This window comes from Gekko japonicus, unplaced genomic scaffold, assembly GCF_001447785.1.
Source record: "Gekko japonicus isolate JY-2015 unplaced genomic scaffold, Gekko_japonicus_V1.1 scaffold12, whole genome shotgun sequence".
Lineage (NCBI taxonomy): Eukaryota > Metazoa > Chordata > Lepidosauria > Squamata > Gekkonidae > Gekko > Gekko japonicus.
This window is the reverse complement of record NW_015161947.1, coordinates 1,808,237-1,829,846: the sequence shown is the minus strand read 5'-3', so window position 1 is coordinate 1,829,846 and position 21,610 is coordinate 1,808,237.

The window sequence follows — 21,610 nt, the reverse complement described above, 5'->3', positions numbered from 1 at the left end:
GCTGCGTTCGGCAAGAAACATCAATGGCGGCGGCAGCGGCGAAGCTGAGATGGCACTCGGCAAGAAGAACATCGGTCGAGCGATCCCTGGCGGCGGAAGATTGCGGTGGAGACTGGCGTCGGCGTCTGATGACGTGGACTGTAAAGCGCGGCGGAGCCAGCTAGGACAGAGCCGAGGCTGAGCAGACGCGAGGACAGGCGCCGGGTAGACGGTCCCACCAAAGGAGAGAAGCAGCCGACCAGTGGAGAAAAATCGCCGGAGAAAAAGAGAGCCGCCGAAAGAGGGAGAGCTGCCAAGCAGCCAGAAGAACGCAGCGGACCTATCACAAGGTGCTGGTAGGGAATCCCCACCCCTTCGGTATGTGGCCTTAGATAGGGCTAACAAGTTCGTAAGAACGCCCCTGTAAACCGCTCTGAGACCCGCTAGGGGTTATGGGCGGTATATAAGTCCCATGTAAATAAATAAAAATAAATAAATTTGAAGGGAAAGGGAGATAAAATGTATCATAGGTAGATAGACACGGGCTGCGGTCACACGGAACATTAGCCACGCTAGAGAGACGGAAGTCAGGCGGAGTTTCCGGGCGCGATCTCACCGGCACATCTGGGAAGCGTAGGGCTTCCGTGGCTCAACCGAGGCTTCCTGCCAAAACCGCGCTGCAAAAAACTAGTACCTCGGGGGTACTAGTTTCCGGAAACTGCGGGGCAAGGGCGGGCGTCTGATCGCATTTCCAGTGGCATCCGGCACCCGCCCATGTCCCCTTGCAAACAAGATTTTTTCCCCCCAAGTCTCCGTGGATGCGCACAAGCACCCAACAGAGCATGCGCATTTTTGGTGTACACAACAAAAAACCCTCACCCGTTTGCCGCAACACGCGCTTCTTTGTTGCGCGCAGGATCATCCTGTGATCAGCACCTCTCCCTCCCCAAGGGACCCCCACAGGACCTCCACGGAACCTCCAGGGGAGGTCTGATCAAGTAACTACGCGTTAGTTTGCCTCGGGGCAAACAGCCACGCTTCCCACCCGCAGTTTCCTGCCCGTGTGACCGGAGCCACGGTCAGGCAGACAGATAATCAATGGCAGAACAAACAGTTTGAATTAAAAAGTTTTCAGTACTTGACATCTGATTCAAGGAGTGCTTGTCACAGAGCTGGGAAAGACTGCTGCTTGAAACCTTGGAAATCTCTCTTCAGTCAGAATGAACACTACTGGACCTCCAGTCTACTGAGGGTGGAATAATACGTTACAGGGGACATAGGCTACCACTGAAATCAGCCACTGAGTTTACACTGTGTCTTGACAATGTTATTGTGTGTGTTACCTTCTCCCCACAAATGCTGGCCAATTATATGTTGTATGTGTCTGGGGGATGCATATTGTGACAGAACACTGGGGCAAACTGCACCAGAGGTTCTAATAGAGGAGGCTCAGAACTTGTCACAGGGCAACATGTTTTTTGTAGTCAAGAAAATGTTTGAATGAAGCCAACCTGATATTCATATCCATGTGTCCATTTCAGCGAAGAAAGCATGATTGTGTTTTTGTTTTTTAAATCCATACTAGCCAGAGTCTGAAGAAGCCAATTTGCTCTTGGTCCCATTACTGAGGGCTTCATTAAATGATACATGGGTGATCTGTGCTTACAGTCGGCTACTTTTTGTTTATTAATTAGTATCCCATTGTATCTGCTTGAAAGACCAGGAAAATTGCTCTGAGAAGGCAGGGGTTTGTGGTTCTGCCTTCTCTAATACTGCCCTATCTGGATCCTGAGATCTTCTGGTGAGGCCCTGTTTTGCGTGCCACCACCACCAGTGGAGGTTGAATGGGTAAGAAGATATGCCAGGGTCTTTCCAGTGGTGTTACCAAGATTGGGGAAATATGAAGCCCAACTGAAAATTTCTCTTATGGCTTTTAGGAACACTGAAACACATCTTTGTTCAGATAGCTTGGCTTAGTGACCAATTCTGATTTTAGTGCTGAGCTAATCGCAGCCTGGGAGACAATTTACACTGGAGAAATGGCACAGGAGGATAGGGTTGGAAACAAAAAACACCCAAACCCTTTTCCAACATCTTTTTTTTTTAACGATTTTGACAGTGGCCATATGAAGCTGCTAATTAATAATAAACAAAATCCTGCAGGAGATCCTAATCGCGGCTCTCCTGCGTCATGTCTGCTTCAGTCCTGAGGCACCAGACTGACATTCATACAACTCTCCCCTTAGCTTTGCCCAGTTATTACAGTGAACAAATTTGCAGTTTGCTTCAATAAGATGCTTTGCTCCTACAGCTTTTCTAGAGAGACTGCTCCACACACAGAGACATTTGTTTGACTCCCTGTAGCTTTAAAACGTCTGATGCCTTTTGAACGGCATCCCATTTCTTCATTGGGACAGGACTGGGTCTTGAAATGAAAATAAATAAATAAAACTCAACAGATCAGGGAGCAATCTCCACACCGATGAAGTCAGCTGCAAAAGCTCCTGTTGATTTTCATGTCACTGCACTACAGCCAATGTTCTTATATGTCCTGACAAGGCGACTAATCATCCTGTTGCCCCCAAAACTGTTAATATTTGCACTGAGTGTCTATGGGATGTAAAACGCCATTATGAATGTGAGGAGTCCGTATTCGTAAGGGGAGCTGTCATGAAATCTAGAACACACATGGGCATTCACTCCGTCAATGGCTTGATCCCTCATGCAATCGTAGATGATGTGATAAACACTGTAAATAAAAACTGTTTGTTCTGAGCAATTGCTCTTAAGGAAATAAACAGCCAAAACTTGGGAGAAAAAACACATTTTTCCCCCCATGTATCAAACAAGACTCTGTATCTTTATGCTTTTTTTTTTTTAAAGCTCTGTTTGTAAAGACTGAAGAAAAAAAAAACCACAAGACGTTCTTTCAAATCCTGTCTCTGGATCAAATCTCGCCTGGTTTTCGTGTCAATGATGCATAGAAAGCTGAGTGATGCCAGCATAAGTATTTGGCAGTGTGGCTGTTACATAATACAATCCTGTCTTTCACAGAAGAGCAATCTCTTTGCTACTTGAATGTGCTAAATGCTAGCCCAGTGCTTTGCTTTCTTCAGCCAAAGCAACATTGCACTATTTTCCAAAGCACAGAAGAAGGGTACATGGGGGAGGGGGAGTAAGCACAAACAAAACCCCTCTCCTGGAGAAAGAACTTACAGAAAGATTTTTAAAAATATATTTGCTTAAGGAAGTACACACTTCTCTGATCCCTTCCCACAAAATCTATGACGAGGGGGGAAATGTTGGCTCTTTAAAACCCAAAGTCATATTTTTAATACACACATACCATGAATAAGCTAGCAAATGTACCATGAAGGGCAAGGTCTGACCTATCTGCAGCATAACTGCAGGAATAATAGAAATGTGAAATGTTTTACGATGGTGTTTACATGGAACTCTGGCTATGTAGCTGCAACGAGCAGTGAGGGGGGGAAATGTCCATTCTTTCCAGCTGAGTCTCTATATTTGCCCTGTGTACCACTTGACCCCAAAGCAGTTGCCTGCTCAAAGATTTGTGAGCAGTAGGACCGTTACATTAAAAAATTGAACGATAAATCCCTTGTGGACTGCTCATGGAGCTGCTATTGAATATTCAATTGCCTCATCCATTTGGAAGTGTCACAAGAGACAAGGTTAAACTATCAAGGGCAGAACCACAGGAGGGGGGGGTGAAAGGGTACAAATTCTGCATACTCTGCTTGACCTTTGGGCATGGGATGCTGGAAAAAGTGCCACTGGTGTGCAGCTGTAAATTCAGTGGCCTCTTTACATACAGAAGGGAATGGAGATCCCTGGGAAAACTGCTATCTCTCATTTTTTCTTTCATCTTTCATTAGGGTTGTTGTGCAGATAAAATGTGCACTGATTAAGGTCCATAGAAGAATGGTGGGATATAAATCAAAGGCACAGAATGGGAAAAATTGTAATGTACATAGGTAAAGGTTTCCCTTGCTCGAAAGCCAGTCGAATCCAACTCTAGGGTTGCGGTACTCATCTCTGTTTCCAAGCCAAAGAGCTAGCACTGTCCGAAGACATTTCTTATTAGCTTATTTAGGCTAACAGCAAGTCATGTGACCTCTTTTCACCTGATATTCAGGTTATATCTGAGTGATGTGAGAAGAGTTTAAAGAGGCAATCTTTCTCTGGGGGCCAGTAAAACTACCAGCAGTAAAAGCTATAAAATATTTAAAAAATAAAAACAGCAACAGTAAAAAAAAACATGGTACAGAAATAAAGCTATGTGATGCATCATCACTTAGGCAATATCTAAGAACAACTAGTCTAATAAAAATAAGACATTACCCAGGTTGAAGGAATCATTAAACATGAAATGTCCACATAAACAGATATGGTTTTGCCTGTTTATTAAAGCATAACAATTAAGGCATCAAATGGGAGGCAGGAGCTTGACTGATGAGGTTTGGCCACAGAGAGGAGAACCTGTAGAAAACAGTGTGAACAAAGAGTTCTTCCTGTTTCTTGAGTCCTTTAAAATATATCTCCCATTAAAGTATGACCTCTGATTAGGCATACTAAAGTTTTCATTTTTTTTTAATGGATTTTACTTATACCCCCATTCTAATTTCACACAGCTCTGGCCTTGGTTACACTATCAGTTATTCTCAGGTATGCCCCTGGGTCATATTGGCAGGTGTGTTCTTGGAATCCATGTCTCCCAGGTGTTCATGGACCCAGTGTGATAAACAAAAAGAGGTTACAGGTTGTCATTGTGTTTTGAGCTGCCTAGCTCCCATAGGTGTCAGTCAATGAAATGGAAAGAGGAATTTTGAGGCAAAGTGATGTAGACATTACCAGACACACAGAGAGAAAGACTGAGACAGGCTGCTGCTTGTTCTTGTAACATCTAGTTTGTGAGGTTTGGTCCTGCGTGTTGTAAAAGTGAGATGGGATCATTTCAAAAGGGGCCCTTTCACACGGCCTCTTTATACTGTATGCATAGCACATGTGGAATAGATTTTGAATTTCAGATAGTGCCACATTTCCCCACAGCACCACCCAGTTTGTTTCTTTTTTTGGTTCTCTCTCAGTTTTGAAAGAAACAAAGAAATGGGCAAGAAAATGTATTTATTTATGTTACTTATAGTCCGCCTTCCTCACAGGGAGTCAAGGCAGAAAATAAAGTGGTTCATTACAAAGCACTGCCGACAGTTCCAATAGCATCTCCCATAACTCAAAAATGCAACCACACAACAAAACTTGGAGAAAAGCGGTTTCACGAAAAAAAATGGTCAAACCTTCATTAAAAAACAACAGGATAGCAACACTTGCCCTTTAGGACATCTGAAATGAAAAAAATAAACCGTTCACCATCAGAAGTGGCCACATTTTAAAAAGCCTCTCTGTCTGAAATGCAAAAACTCCTGTTCTCCATCAGACACCAAAATGGATTAAACAGTCCATCTGACAACAATCCAAGGTAATATATACACCAACAGATAATACATTACACATCATAGTAGTAGTAGTAGTAGTACAGTCCACAGTCCAGTTCAGGGTTGCCAGGTCCCCTTGTCGCTCCAGTGGGGGAATTTGGGGGGCATTCCGGGGATGGGTGGGGAAATCAGCACAGTGTGCCGTGCCCCCACCCTACTTGCAAAGAGATCCTTTAAAGGGTCTTTTTGCGAGCCAAGCGTGCGGCACGCAACCGCCCCTATCCCTCCCTCCTGCTAGATTTAAAGGGCCCTCCAGCTGGATGGCAGACCATGTGGCCCGACCAATCAGCTGAAGACCTTTAAATCGGGTGGATTGAAGCCCCCAGAAGCCGGGGAAACCCCACCCAGACCTGGGGGCTGGTAACCCTAGTCCAGTTCCCTTTAATAAAACATCTTCCTGAAACTTTCTGTTATCATACAGCCCTATTACCTTTACAAAAATGCCCTCCTGAACAATTCTGTGTTACATATTTTGTGAAATGTCAGTACTACGGGAACCTTCCAGACCTCCTCAGGAAGGCCACTACAGAGAATGACATGTACCAGCACTGGAAAAGAGCAAGAGTCCAGTAGCACCTTAAAGACTAACAAAATATGTGGCAGGGCATGAGCTTTCGTGAGTCACTACTCACTTCTTCACTTCTTATCTGCTACAGACAGACTAACACTGTTAGATCGCGGTAACAAAGGATCGGAGAATGATTTCAGCTCAGTGATTCAGCTTTATTTGAAGTAGCGAACAAACACTCAAACGCATTCCAAAACCAGAACAGCTTAATATTGGGAGCTAGGCTCCTTTTAAACATTACCGGGCTAATATAGCCACGCCTATTTACAGATAACAACCAATGAGATTGAGTAGTTAAAGACCAATGAGAGTCTTTCCCTCGCTGGGGCTTGTGCAGTTCCTGATTGGTCGCTGTTAGAGGGCGACCAATGAGACAGCGCTTCGGAGGAGCCTTCGGCAGGCTCAAGCTTTGCATGGGGAGTGAATGAGGCGATTCGATCTCAATACATAACAATTACGGCTACCCATCTGTGTACAGGCAGTTATTTATACTACCTGTTGGTCAAGGCAGCACCTGCAGAAGGTTCAGATGGGCAAAGTTGTTGCTCCTATATATACAATCTGTGTATTTTCTCTTTATAATCAAGGGCTATAAACAGAAAATAAACATTTATATTTGCATAAATAGAATTTTTAATTATATTTTGCTTTGAGGGTTAATCTGGTGAAAAAGTGGCATATAAATACATCCAATAAATAAACATATAAATACACAAATGTGCAACCAATCTGTGTCCTTTTCTAGAATGCAGTGCTCTAAATAGCATTCATTCATTTTTATTGTTATTATTCAGTTCATCATACGACATCCAATCATTTTGCTGTTTAATTCTTTGTTTCCTGCAATCCAGCAATAATGTATCTGTTGTTTTCCATGTTCTCCACAGCTCTGTGTATTAAGTCATCCATTATCAAACAGATTGAGCAAAGACTTGTTGAATAAACAATCCAATAAGGAGGAACTGAAAATGTAAGCAACATTTGCTTGAGTAAACGTTGATGCTTACACATTCATCCTCCAAAGTATCTTCACATGTACTATGTGGTAAAGTATCTTCACAGCCGTATGTGGCAGGTGATGAATGTATAGTAGATATATAAATACTGTTGTCTAGTCATTGGGTAGTTCAGAGGGCAAAGGGACGATTAGCAAAATGGCTTGCTTAAGGCCAATGGTAACAGCCCCTCACAAAACATGTCTGATATTTCACACCATGTTTGCCTTCTCATGCTCAGGAACTGAGATTAAAGCAATAGAAGCTGCACCCCAATAAAAATTGCATGGACAAATCCATTCATGGAAAATACCAAAGGACCAACAATTCTAGACCAGTTCAACTGATGACTCACCAAGTTGAATACTACCTCCACCCCCGCTACATATTCCAGCCTGCCAGGTATTAGGCAACTCCTTAAAATGATTGATTGTTTAACACAAATCATTTTTAGGTATTGGAAATGCTTAGATCCCCGTACAGATATTTAACATCTTTGGTGAGGTTGTCCTTGTATACAACATTACTGGACTCAACTAACTTCAGTAATTTCTATTTCTGGGTGCTGTGACACCAGAAATCATCTTGCCCTGGATTGGAAAAAAAAATGCTGGGGTTAGGGGAAACCCAGACAGATCAGCAACTGTCAGGGCCTTCTGTGGTTTCCAATCCCTTGTGTTTCTTGTTGAATTTTATAGAGTTGCCAGCCAGTGGCTGGCACCTGGCAGGAGACTGGGGGAGGGCAGGGATATACAGGGTGCCATTACATCATTTCTGGGGCAAACTCAGTAATGATGTCATGCCAATGATCTGGCTTTCTGGCATTCACCGGAAACTCGTATTAGTTTTGGCTCATTTCCCCCCCAGCCACCCTACTGAGCAGCCCTGAAACTGAACATTAGTTTCCTAACAAGTTACTCATGTTAAACCTCTTTATTGCAGCTAAAACTGTTTGAGTTAGATACAGGGATGGGGGGAACCAACAATGTCCACATCTTGAGAAAGTCCCATGAAAGCTCTTAGGGTTGCCAGCCTCCAAGTGGGGCCTGGAGATCTCCCACTGTTACAACTGATCTCCAGCTCCCCTGGAGAAAATGGCTGCTTTGAAGGGTGGACTGTATGGCATTGCACCGTGCTGAGGTCCCTCCCCTAACCCCTCCCTCTCCCAGATCCACCCCCAAAGTCTCCAGGTATTTTCCAACTCAGAGCTGGCAGCCCTAAAAGCTCTAGATCTAGCAGAGATGGACAAGTTCACATATGTCTGCTTTAGAACAGGCTTGAGCTCAGGCTTAGAAACCTCCAGGTGGATAGTGGAGTTAGCTTATCTCAGACTCCAGAGATAATTCCCCTGGAGAAAATGGCAGCTTCAGAGGGTGAGTCCATGGCTTCTCCCTTTCCCAGATTCTGCTCTCCCCGGGCACAACCCACAAATCTCCAGGAATTTCCTTTTATTGAAAAGCTATCCAGGCTTTATAAGGATGGAAAATAATGTCTTCATGATGCAGTTAATATTGAGCTATTTGTGTTGTGTTTTATATTTGGTATGCAATTATCTCTCTGAAAAGGAACTTAAATCATGAAGGGAGGCAAGAAAGGTTGGAGGGCTCGGTCTCTTTGTCTGGCTTGTTATCACTTCTGTGAGAATCTGGCTGTAAATAGGATACTGGATCTGGATGGATTATTGGCCTGATCCAGCAAGACTGCACTTATGATCTTACATTCCTATGCACTTGTTCCTACTTTCCCCAATTGTCTTGTGACCTGCCTTAAAAAGGTAAAGGTTCCCTTGCTCGAAAGCCAGTCGAATCCGACTCTAGAGTTGCGGTGCTCATCTCCGTTTCAAAGCCGAAGAGCCAGCGCTGTCTGAAGATGTTTCCGTGGTCATGTGGCCGGCATGACTAAACACCAAGGCGCACGGAACGCTGTTACCTTCCCACTGAAGTGGTACCTATTTATCTACTTGCAATTTCTTGCTTTCAAACTGCTAGGTTGGCAGGAGCTGGAACTAGAGACGGGAGCTCACTCCGTCATGCGGCACCCGGGTCTCGAACTCCTGAACTACCAACCTTCCACAGCCTGCAGTTCAGCGTCTTAACCACTTGAGCCACTGCAGCTCTGCAACTTCGCATAGACCTGCCATACACAGCTGATAAAATGTGTACTGCTTGGTGGATCACATTGTGCAGGCCTACTATAGTCCAACCCCTGACCAGTTGTGAACTAATCTCCCATAGACCTACAGATGCCATCTGTGCTGTGCTATTCTACAAAACAAAAAGTAGATGTGGTACAGATAGGCTGAGGGGGGGGAAAGGCTCCAACTGACTCCAGCATACAATGATATCTTTCAGGGTTCTTACTTCCAGGTTCTTTAATGAGAAGATCCTCCAGGACAACTTAACAGTGGTGAATGTGAACTGAAGAAGACTCCTGTTTGGACTGCCAATATAGCAACAAGTAAAACTGTCAGCATCAACAAAATTGGAGAAGGGTTATTGCAAATTTCTTGGTAGCCTGTACTGAGCCCAGTGTTTCTATCACTAGGGGTCTTTTGCAGAATTTCACAGATATCTTAATTTATTGGATATGGCAGACCCACGTGTTGGACCTCTTTGGTGTTAGACCTAATTTATACATAGCATTTTTCAGGTGATTGGCACTTTAACTAGAATATCAGTCAGCCATCATGAGATGAGAAGGAGTAAGTATAGGATAGCCAATCCCTGCATTCATAACTCATGAACCAGCAGAAATGGCATAGAAGGTACCACTATTATTGTGACAAAACAACAACTTCCACAACAGGAAGTAAAGAACTACTTTCAGGTTCTTTAATGGTGATTCCTGTTTTATTTGTCTCTTATTCTCCATTACCATCACTGCTAGGAGTGGTGTGTAGAAGCACTAGAAATCCTTGGAAGACTTCCCAAGGAAAAAAGAGCAATCTACTGTGCCTTACATGCCCACTTTTCTTAAAGTTGAAAGGTAGCATATAAATGACCTGAATTAATAAACATCCCTCTGTCTTTCTCTCAGATATGCAATGGATTCCATACTCTTTTCACATTCTTGTGCATGTTGATTCAGTGTGGGAGATATGGAAAACCTGGCTGTGGTTTGCGAGTTTACAAATAATTTCCAGTTGTTATCTAAGATATTTCTCTTTGTGAATGTGGTTTGGAATCACACCACTGTAGAGTCTCTAGAGTACATTATCTGGTCAAGCCGAATCAACAGAACTATATGACACGGTGACAGACTGCTACGTGGCAAACTTGCTTTGGATGGTTCTCAAAGTCCACGGTGGTTGGATTATATTTGGGTTCTAACATTTAAACCATAAATCAGACCACGAAGGGGGGGGGGAAGCTTTTCTAAAAAATTCTCTTGCCTTGAACAGTCTAAAGGGAGAGAAAGTTGTATTGAGAAATCATTCTTGAGATCTGATATGCAATAAATACCAACGGCCCTTTGGAATGTTAATTTGAATCCATCTTCTAACTCACTCCATATAAATCATTCTGTTCTACAAAGACACCAGACCATTTGTAGAAATGCAAGTGCTGAGAAATTATCCTTGAAAACGGGTTACATGTCCATGTCCAGTAGCTAATTATCACACGGGAGAAATCCAGGCTATTTGTGCTTACTTTCTTGAAACACACCCAAAGAAGCCTGGTTCGCGTTAGCATCTCCACCACTTTGCCAAATCTGATCCTGCAAAACCGTGAAGCCAACTTAGGTGTTTCTGAAGCACAGAATGTTCCAACATAGTAAGCTTTTTTAAAAAACAAAAACAAAAATACCCCCAACAACCTGAAATGTTTAGTATTTGTCTAATTTTATGAGATAACTTTGTGCCCGAAGGCTGAAGCTGGCCTCAGCACTGTCTCTCTCCCTCTTCCTTTCAGCAGCATGATGTTCAGAAAATAGTTTGCTCCAGAGAAGTAGGATATGTTGTTGTTTTTTAAAAAGCTCTGTCTTCTGTTTACAGAGCTGGGGAAAGACAGATAGGGATGCAACAGCAAGCGCTGGATTTCTTCTTTTCATAGAACATAAGTACAGCCTCTGACCCTTTCAGAATCCAACTAGTTCTGGCCATAGATAAGGCTAAGCTGCTTTCCAAGAAAGTGGTTTCAACTCCAGTCTCAGACATCAAGCAATGTCATCCCAAAAAAGGTCCATGGTTTACTTTAACTATTGGTAATATGACCGCCAGAACACCACTATCAGTGCACTCCTGAGCAGAGATACACCCTTCTCAGTCCATTGATGCCAACGTTTAGGAGTCGGACTGCCCTGTATGGCGGATTAGGGTTCATCAGACCATGTTCTGAAACCATGGTTTTGAAGTTAATTAACCTCAGTTAGCCTTATGGTTTTGCGTGGTGCACAAACACAACTTAATTAGGTCTTGTTCTCTGGTGATCTTCTTGTCACACTGCAGGCTGGGATACCAGCCCAGTCTCTGCTTGGGAGGGAGGGGAAAGAGCAAAGGCAATGAAACAAGCATTTGTAGAGGCAAACCATGATTTGAATGACCACTGACAAACCAAAGTTAAACTAAGCCATGCTTTTGCGTTTTCCCCAAAGCAAGCCTCAATTTCAGCTAACAGCTCTGAACTGCCTCCAGTGGAAAACACTTAAGTTGAGTTCAGATGGGCAGTTTGCCCCAATAGAGGCACGTGTGAGGAACGTTTCACAATCGGATTAAATGGGCCGTTCACACAGGCACGTCTGTCCGGCGTTCCCCACCCATACTCAACCCATCTTGTAACGCTTCACTCCTGAGTTTAAAAGATACCTGGTGAAAGTGGTGGGAAACCCTGGATTATCCCATGTCCATCCCACACCAACGAAGTGTGAATGCCAAAAGTCGCATTTTTCTTATGCGCATAAGCGCATATCTCCAGATTACAAAAAAAGAAAGCCGCGCCTTACAGCCGTGCCTCTGGGCCAACAGTGTGAATGCTCCCTTGCACCTCCTCCCAGTATGCTCCCGCATCAGTCGCTGCAGTGTGAACGGGAAAACCCAGAACAGTTTGTTCCGGGTCTTTTTTGCCACGACTCCCTCCCACTTCAAACTGCGTGTCTGAACTCAACCTTAGTATAAAGGTGTTTGCTTGGTGTTTGCTATTGGGTAGCTGTTTCGCACATGCATTTCATAGAATCATAGAGCTGGAAGGGACCTCCAGGGTCATTGGTTGATGTTGCAGTCATGGATGTGAAGTTACCATTAATATAACAATCTATAATATAATTGTCTTCGGTGGCACTGAACTCAAGGGCCTCCTTGTTAGATCAGGACCACCTAGTCCAGCATTTTGTTTCCTACATCAGCCCTTGGAATGCTTGAACACAGCCAGTTTGGGTCATGTCCTCCTGAACATGTTATAATCAAGCACCCATTTTTTAGTGATTGGTTTGGCTGCTCACAACCCACTGATGACCGTTCGAAGGGTTGCAGCACTCCTTCCTAAAACTGCACAGTCCAGCAAAGCTGGCTTTCATGCATTATAGGGTTTCCAACTCCTCCTTGAAAAATACATGGATGGGGGGGGGTAAAGCTTGGAGAGAGAGGGGTTTGTAGAAGGGAGGGACCTGAGCGGGGTATAATGCAATAGAGTCCACCCTCCAAAGCAGCCATTTTCTGCAGGCCAACTGATCCCTGTTGTCTGAAGATCAATTGTAAACCAGGGGGATCTCCACCCCCACCTGGAGGTTGGCAACCCTGCTGTCACCCAGCCCATTAAAGCCAGCTGAGCTCTGAGAAGGAGCAGGAGATAGAGCTGCTAGAGGGGTGAGTGTTTTTTATTTACTTTCAGCTGAGGTGATTTAGCTGAGAGGGTACTGGGCGGGGGGACTGTGTTTGGCCTGTGGCTCTTAGCCCAGGGACTCTTAGACTAGGGACTCAGTAAGAAGCCCAGGAAGAGCCAGAAAGCCAGGTCCCTAGTCTCCTTGGGTTCCCAGTAAGGTAAGTAGACTTCTACTAGGAGAACCACATAAATACAAAGGGTTTTAAAAGTGAGATTACATATAATTATTATTTTAAAAGCAATTATGAAGCCAGAATGCCAGCAGGGGGTTGTGTGCTATCCAGTGTTTTGCACGGAGTGTCACATGTATGACTGTCTGCCCACTGGACAGAAGTCTTGGGTGTGTGCCAGGTGCAGGGAGCTCCTGGTTCTCAGGGAATGAATTTGCTCCCTTGAGGCCAAGGTAGCAGACCTGGAGAAGCAGAGACAGTCAGTTAGGTGCATGGAGAAGACTCTCAGGGACTTGTTAGATATGTCCCACTCTGAATATGGCAGCCCCACTGCTGTCAGGGAGCATGAGGGTCGAGGTGAAACAAGTCACCGTGCCGTGGATAAGGGGAATGTGCCCTCAGAAGGGACCTCTTCTTCAGCTGGTGAACAGGTATCCTTTCGCAACAAGGAAAGAGGGGGGCTCTTGGTAGTTGGTTATTCGATCCTTAGGCAGGTAGACAGCTGGGTGGCAAACCTGCGTACTGACCGTATGGTGACTTGCCTGCCTGGTGCGAAGGTAGCGGACATTATGTGTGTTGTAGATAGGCTGGTAAATAGTGCTGGGGAGGAGCCAGTGGTCGTGCTACATGTTGGTACCAATGATGTGGGGAAATGTAGTCGTGAAGTCCTGGAGGAAAAATTTAGGCTGCTAGGCAGGAAACTCAAGGCCAGAACCTCCAAGGTAGCCTTATCAGAAGTGCTACCTGTTCCATGCGCAGGGCCGGAGAAACAGGCAGAGATCAGGAATGTCAATGTGTGGATGAGACAATGGTGTAGGGGGGAAGGGTTCAAGTTTGTTAGGCACTGGGATGCTTTTTGGAACAAGAGGGAGCTATATATAAGAGATGGTCTCCACTTGTCCCGAGAAGGAATCAGGCTGCTGGTGCTTAAAATAAAAAAGGTGGCAGAGCAGTTTTTAAACTGAATATTGGGGGAAAGCCGACAGGAGATGAAAAGTCTCTGGTTTGGGATGGCTCATCTCAAAGAGATGAAGGGATAGCTGTTACTTTTCTACAAGGAAATGGATTAGAATTGTCCACTGAGACTTGGCTAATGATGTGGACTGCCTGGCAAGGTCTCGCAGCAAGAGGAAGGTTGTGGAACTATAGGTGTTTATACACAAATGCTTGAAGTATCCAAGGTAAAATCGGGGAATTGGAATGCTTGGTGTTGGGGGGGGGGAAATAGACATTGTGGGTATTTCAGAAACTTGGTGGGATGAGGAAAATCAGTGGGATATGGTGATTCCTGGTTATAAATTATATCGGAAAGATGGGGGGGAAGGGTTGGAGGTGGGGTGGCTCTGTATGTCAGTGAGGGTATACAGACCAGTAAGATTGAGAGGGTAAGAGAATCGGATTCGCTTCTGGAAATGCTATGGGTTGAAATAGTGGGCCCAAAAGGAAGTTTAACACTGGGAGTTTGTTATTGCCCACCAGAACAAAAGATAGAGGAGGATTATAAAATGATTAATGAATTAAAGATAGTGGCTAGATGAAATAACTGTGTCGTAACAGGTGATTTTAACTACCGACACATTGTTTGGGTCAATATGTGTTCAAGTCCGGAAAAAGAGATTGAGTTTCTAGACACTCTCAATGACTGTGCTATGGAACAGATGGTTGCAGAACATACCAGGGGAGAGGTGATCCTGGATTTGGTCCTAAGTAATGCCCAAGACCTGGTGAGAGATGTAAACGTGATTGCACCACTTGGGAACAGTGACCATAATGTTATTGAGTTTAAGATTTGTATAAATAGGGAGTTGCCCAAAAAGACTGACACAACCACTTTTAACTTTAAAAGGGGTAACTTCTCTTATATGAGGGGACATGTGAGGAGGAAACTGAAAGGAACAGTAGAAAGGGTCAAAACCATTGGGGAAGCTTGGAGACTATTTAAAATTACAATCCTAGAAGCTCAGAATAAATATATACCACAGGTTAGGAAAGGCACAAAAAGGTATAGAAAAAAGTCTGCATGGTTAACAATTGAAGCTGTAAAAGGTAAGAAGGATTCTTTTAAGTGGTGGAAAGCTAGTCTCAGTGAGGTTGATAAAAGGGAACACAGGCTGTGGCGAATAAAATGCAAGTTTGTGATCAGGCAAGCAAAAAGGGAATATGAGGAACATATAGCAAAAACCATAAAGACCAACAATAAAACTTTCTTCAAATACATTAGAAGCAGGAAACCAGCCAGGGAGGCAGTGGGGTCCTTGGATGACCAAGGGGTAAAAGGAGTACTGAAGGATGGTAGGGAAATGCCTGAGAAGCTGAATGTATTTTTTGCCTCTGTCTTCACTGTGGAAGATGAGAAGTGCTTGCCCACTCCAAAAACCGCTGATTTCGGGAAGGATGTTGAAAGACCTCAGTCAGATTGAGGTGATGAGAGAGGAGGTCCTACAACTGATAGACAACTTAAAAACTGATAAATCACCAGGCCCAGATGGCATACATCTGAGAGTTCTGAAAGAACTCAAGTGTGAACTTGTGGATCTCCTTACAAAAATATGTAATCTTTCATTAAAATCTGCCTCCATTCCTGAGGACTGGAAGGTAGCTAATGTCACTCCCATCTTTAAAAAGGGTTCCAGAGGAGATCCAGGAAATTACAGGCCAGTCAGTCTGACGTCGATACCGGGTAAGTTGGTGGAAACTATTATTAAAGAAAGAATTAGTAGGCACATTGATGAACAAAAACTATTGAGGCAGACTCAGCATGGGTTCTGTAAGGGAATATCTTGTCTCACTAACTTATTAGTGTTTTTTTGAGGGAGTGAACAAACATGTGGACAAGGGGGACCCAATAGATGTTGCTTACCTTGACTTCCAAAAGCTTTTGATAAAGTTCCTCATCAAAGGCTCCTAAGTAAGCTCAATAGTCATGGGATAAAAGGACAAGTCCTCTTGTGGATCAAAAATTGGCTAATTAATAGGAAACAGAGAGTGAGTATAAATGGGAAATTTTCTCAGTGGAGGGTGGTAAGCAGTGGGGTACCACAGGGATCAGTACTTGGTCTGATACTTTTTAACTTGTTTATTAATGATTTGGAGTTGGGAGTAAGCAGTGAAGTGGCTAAATTTGCAGATGACACGAAGTTCAGGGTGGTGAAAACCAGGGAGGATTGTGAGGCACTCCAAATGGATCTGTCAAGGATGGGCGAGTGGGTGCCAACGTGGAAAATGGGGTTCAATGTGGCCAAGTGCAAAGTGATGCACATTGGAGCCAAAAATCCTAAATATAAATACACATTGATGGGGTCCAAACTGGCAGAGACTGATCAAAAGAGAGATCTTGGAGTCGTAGTAGATAACTCAATGAAAATGTCAAGACAGTATGCAACTGCAATAAAATAATAATACTTTCCATTTATTAATCGCTTTCCCCAGTGGGCTCAAAGCAATGTACAGTTACTCAATATAGACAAGGGACTAACAATGTTTGTAGGGGATAGGGAAGACAACATATATTCATTTTTAATTGCACGCACCGTCACTGCCCGGTATAGACGTCTTCTGGCTTGGCTCCGTCATTTTCCGCACGGCTGCTTGTTGGCCAGGCTTCAGGACCCGTATGTCAATCGCCACACTGCCACCGCCTGGCCGGAACATCCATTGCAGGGATTCTTTCGTAGCCGAGAAGCTATTTCGCCTTCCAAGCCTCGACCAGGACGTCCGACCATCAGCTAACACCCTCCCACAAGGGAGATTGGCGTGCCCACCTTCTCTAAGGAGTGGTTCCCATTTTATCTACTCGCCGAAGCTTTCAAATCGCTGGGTGGACGATGAGCTGGGGACAACAGGCTGGCTGCTCACACCAGCGCGGGGCTTGAACTAACACAGTTCAGATGTTAAGACAGTGGGATATACACACTGTGCCACCGCCAATGCTATCCTGGGGATTATTAGGAAGGGAACTGAAAACAAATCAGCCAGTATCATCATTCCCCTGTATAAATCAATGGTGTGACCTCATTTGGAGTACTGTGTACAGTTCTGGTCACCACACCTCAAAAAGGATATTATAGCAATGGAAAAAATGCAGAAAAGGGCAACTAGAATGAGAAAAGGGTTGGAACACTTTCCCTATGAAGAAAGGTTAAAGCGCTTGAGGCTCTTTAGCTTGGAGAAACGACGGCTGAGGGATGACATAATCGAGGTTTATAGGATTATGCATGGGATAGAGCAGGTAGAGAAAGAAGTACTGTTTCCCTTTCTCACAATACAAGAACATATGGGCACTCAATGAAATTGCTGAGCAGTTGGGTTAGAACATGTGAAATATCCTTGTCTTAGGGGAAAAAAATCATTTCCGGGCTTTAATTATTTCAATAGTTTCTTGTAATTATGGGTTCAGATCAAACTGCAATAGCATGTATAAAAACACACATGCAATATACTAAACAGTATATCACAGAAATGTAGAAAGTGATTTTCACAATTCAATGTATTTCAAGAGTAGCTGTGCAGACCTGTACAGAGGTACAGCTTTCTGTCTGTTGAAGTCAAAAGACTGCAGTGCAAGAAGTGGCAAATGAAAGGAAATATAACTGTTCCCAGGGTAAAGCATAATATATAAAAGGGTGATATTCTTTTAAGGACAAAGGCAACACTAGGTCATGTGACCAGAGAGTTGGCCTACCTTCTAAGAAGTGCATTAGATACCTTCCTTCCAATACATATGCACACTAAAAAAAAAAATTCTTCCAGTGCTCCAAATACATTGGAATAATTTCTATTACCTTTTAAAACCCTATTATTATTTTTTTAGAGAGTATATATACAATTTAACAAAACTAAAACTAAAAAGGGGTCTGTTGGTATCAATATTCAGACTAAACTGAATACTCATGCAATAACAACAGGAGCTGTATTTTCTGGAAAGCTCTTGTTGATTACAGCATCTCAAACAGTCCAATTCAGTAAGCTGGGCCATTTCAGCTATGTTCCATTCCTTAATTAACCATTCTGAAAGGGAAGGTACATCGATTTGCTGCCAATGTTTACCAATTAAAATTTTGGCAAAGGGTGGAAGACTCCAAATCATACTGTAATACTTGTTCCAAGACATAGCTTCGAAAAGACCAAGTGAAATATTGAATGGATCATTCAAAACATAGTTACAATCATATGCTAAATTATATATCTTTTTCCTGATAAATAACTGGAGAATAACTGAATACAAAAAAGGTCTGCTTTAGGCTGGGTATGTCTCCAGCATAAATCATCACTGGTATAAGTCTTGTACACATGCACAACGTGGTGTTTAAGTATAATAATTTTATTTCATTCCCCTACTCTTTTTTTTTGCTGGACTTCCATATATGAAGAGAACCAAGGCCCCGGTCACACGGGAGGCTTTGATCCGCAAGAGGGACGGGATCGGGGGCGCATCAAGCAGGCACGATCCCACCGCAACATCTGGGAAGCGGCGCGCACCCGTCCCCGATCCGTCTCTTCCGGGCGAAGATGCGGGTAAAAAACCCCCTTCAAAACACTAGTACTTACCGGAAAATCCGCAGCAGTAGCGGCTGTGGGATCGCCGGTGCGCCCGTCGCTCCCGCAGCATGTGAGGTCCTGCATGCGCAGTGGGCTCGCCTCGCTCTCTGGTCCATGGTTTCCCCCCAGCATCTGATCATGCCGGGGAGGACCTGCGCGGTGGCTGGGGGGGATCTGTCTGATCCCGCCGCCGCGCTTCTCTTTTGATGCGGCTCAAAAAAGCCGCACTTTAGCCAAGCCTTCCCCCCCAGTGTGACTGGGGCCCAACTATGTCTATTTTACCACATTCTAACCACCCATTTATCATTTAGTGGTATACATGTGAACCCACACCAAAATGTAGTCCACGTGGGACAGATTTTGGACGTGTAGTCAAATGAAGGGAGTTCCTTTCCAGTGATAATGAAATATTATTTGTTTTTGTAGACCCTTTATTAGTTGCTGCTCCATACAAGATGTTCCAAGTGGGTGTTCCATCAAAGCAAGGAAGGTATCAACATCCATTTCACCCAGGGGATATAAGTTCTTGTGGTGTTGCGGTCTGACTACTGACATGTTTTTAGGAAAGTTTAGGAAAGTTTGGCTTCCTCTCACACCATCCAAGTTTTTATTGTTGTTGACTAACGTCTGACCTGTTTGTTTGATTTATTAAAAGTATTTTAATTGCTGATTAAAATTAGAGCAATCCATCATTTCCTCCACGTGCCATGAAAACTTGCAGAACCAAAAACAAGGAAGTTGTGGACAAAACTCAACAGCTTCCCTCTCCTGTCTCAGAATGATAGAATCTACTTGGTCCAGACTTTCCACATTTGTGTTGTATGGTGATAAAGAAAGGAAACAGATGCTTTTGGACTTCAAGGAAATATTTTGAATATGGCAGCATCTTTACTTAATTATCTTTATTTGCTTGTGGATAAAAGTAATTCCTCATCAATCTGTGAGGCTCTTTGAAATGAAAAAAGTAGTTGAAAATCTACAGGACTGTATCACCGCTACTTTGTGTGTGAGGCATTCCCCCCCACACACACACTCTTGTTTTAGGTCATTGCAAAACACATGTCATTTTGATTCTGTGAAAATTCAAAGCTTCTGTGCACTGGTTAGATATCAGGACTACTGTTGTGCTAGGCAGGATAGAGAAAGGGATGCAATGAGCTCAAATGCAAGGGCAAACAATGCTGCAGATGGTCTTAGCCAGGTTGAAAGATCACCTATTTGAAAAAGACCATGAATTACACCTACCTGCAAGATGGGAAGGGCTGCAAGTGGCCTCTCCCATTGGAGCATACGGAAGGAGTGTGAACAAAAGCAAGTTGGGCTGAGAAGAGCTGGCTTTGGATTTACTAGACTGATGCTGAATTTGGACCAGCTTCTTCTTCCTGCGTGCTTATTTCTGGGCCTTGATAAGCCTGCACATCTGTAAGCAGGTTATTATAAAGACCATAAATCTGCTGTGCACTTTCCTCCCAAGGATCAGCTGGATGTCCAAGTTGATTTTGAGGAGAGACTAATTTATAGTAGTCTAGTGTCAATGTTACTGTGGCCAGGTCAGCTGTATCAAGGTAAGGGGCCATTTTACACATGAGACAGAGTTGGTAGAAAGCCTTTTTTGCAGTTGCATTAACTTGCTTCTCCAGCAATAAAGCTGGATTCAGTATGACCCCAAAGCTTTTAACTGAGTCAACAAAGGTCAGTTGAAGTCCTTTAAAAAGTGGGGAGAACAACGTCCTTCAAGCATTACCTCCATCTTTTCAGCATTTAATTTCAAATTGTTCACTTTTAGCCAGTTAACAACTGTGTTCAGGTTGCGATTCAGGACCTCTACCACATCACCAGGAGGTTTAGATAAAGATATATAGAGCTGGGTATCATCAGCATATTGATGACAACCAACCTCCAAACACAAACAATTTGTCCTAAGACTGAAAAGCATGGGAATAGAATTGCATCTCGTGGAACCCCACAAGATAGTCCCCCCGCTGATGATAAATGGTTTCCATTAGCAACCCTTTGAGTGTGATCCGTGAGGAATGATTTGAACCATTTCAATGCACATCCCTGGGCTAAAATGATTTCCCAGACTGCCTTGGATGCTTTTTTAAAGCAAACCTTGGTTCAGAGTAAGGCTGTAATTTTCAATTCATGACCATTGCAAGTATACCCCAATTTTATTTTTAAGTGTCTTAAATGATCAGTTCTTTGCTCTTACTGTTAAGGATCACCACTACCAAAACTGGTCACTTGAGACACATTGAGCAAGAAGGAAACATGGGATATTTTCCAGCAACTCCAGCCAGTAATTATAAAAATTAATTCTCCAAGGTTTGGAAAATTCACCTTCCTATTAGGGTCTAATTATCTGCAAATGGTTTGGGGCCAGTATCCCATTGCCTGCTATTCATATTCTTTGTATTGGCTGCCGTAACTGGCAAGTCTGAGATGTTTCTTCTTTTTATTGGTCTTGGGAATTAAACACAGGAAAAGCAGCTTGAAAACTCTAGAAACTAACTGGGGGGAAAAAAACCCTTGGCCTGAACACTTAGTTAAGTGACTGAAAGTTGTCATGAAGTTAAGTGACTGAAAGGTGTCTCCACAATTAACTATCAGTTGTATTTTTTAGAACTACTCAGTTGGCACATTGCTAAAGGGCTGAGGGTGGGACTCAATCTCCTATTCTCCTATGAAATTCCCATTGGAATGAAAGGGAACCACAGAAGCATTCTGTACTCGTGTGCAATGCACAAAGGGGATTGCACAGCAAAGTGACCCAGAGGATTATTATCACTTTATTGAGATTAATGTGAATTTTACAAGCGTGCAGATACAAAAAAAATATTCCCATAGATTTCAGTGAGCTGTTCCTAATGGATCGAGTCTATTCCACTGAATCCAATGGGTATGTTACAATTTCTACAGCAGACACAAATGCCGCAGTGCCATAGAATCAAGCCCAATGAATGTGCAAGTGGGAATTCACTACAGGACTTAATTAGGCTGCAAGGCAAAATATCCCTGAACCAAACCTCTC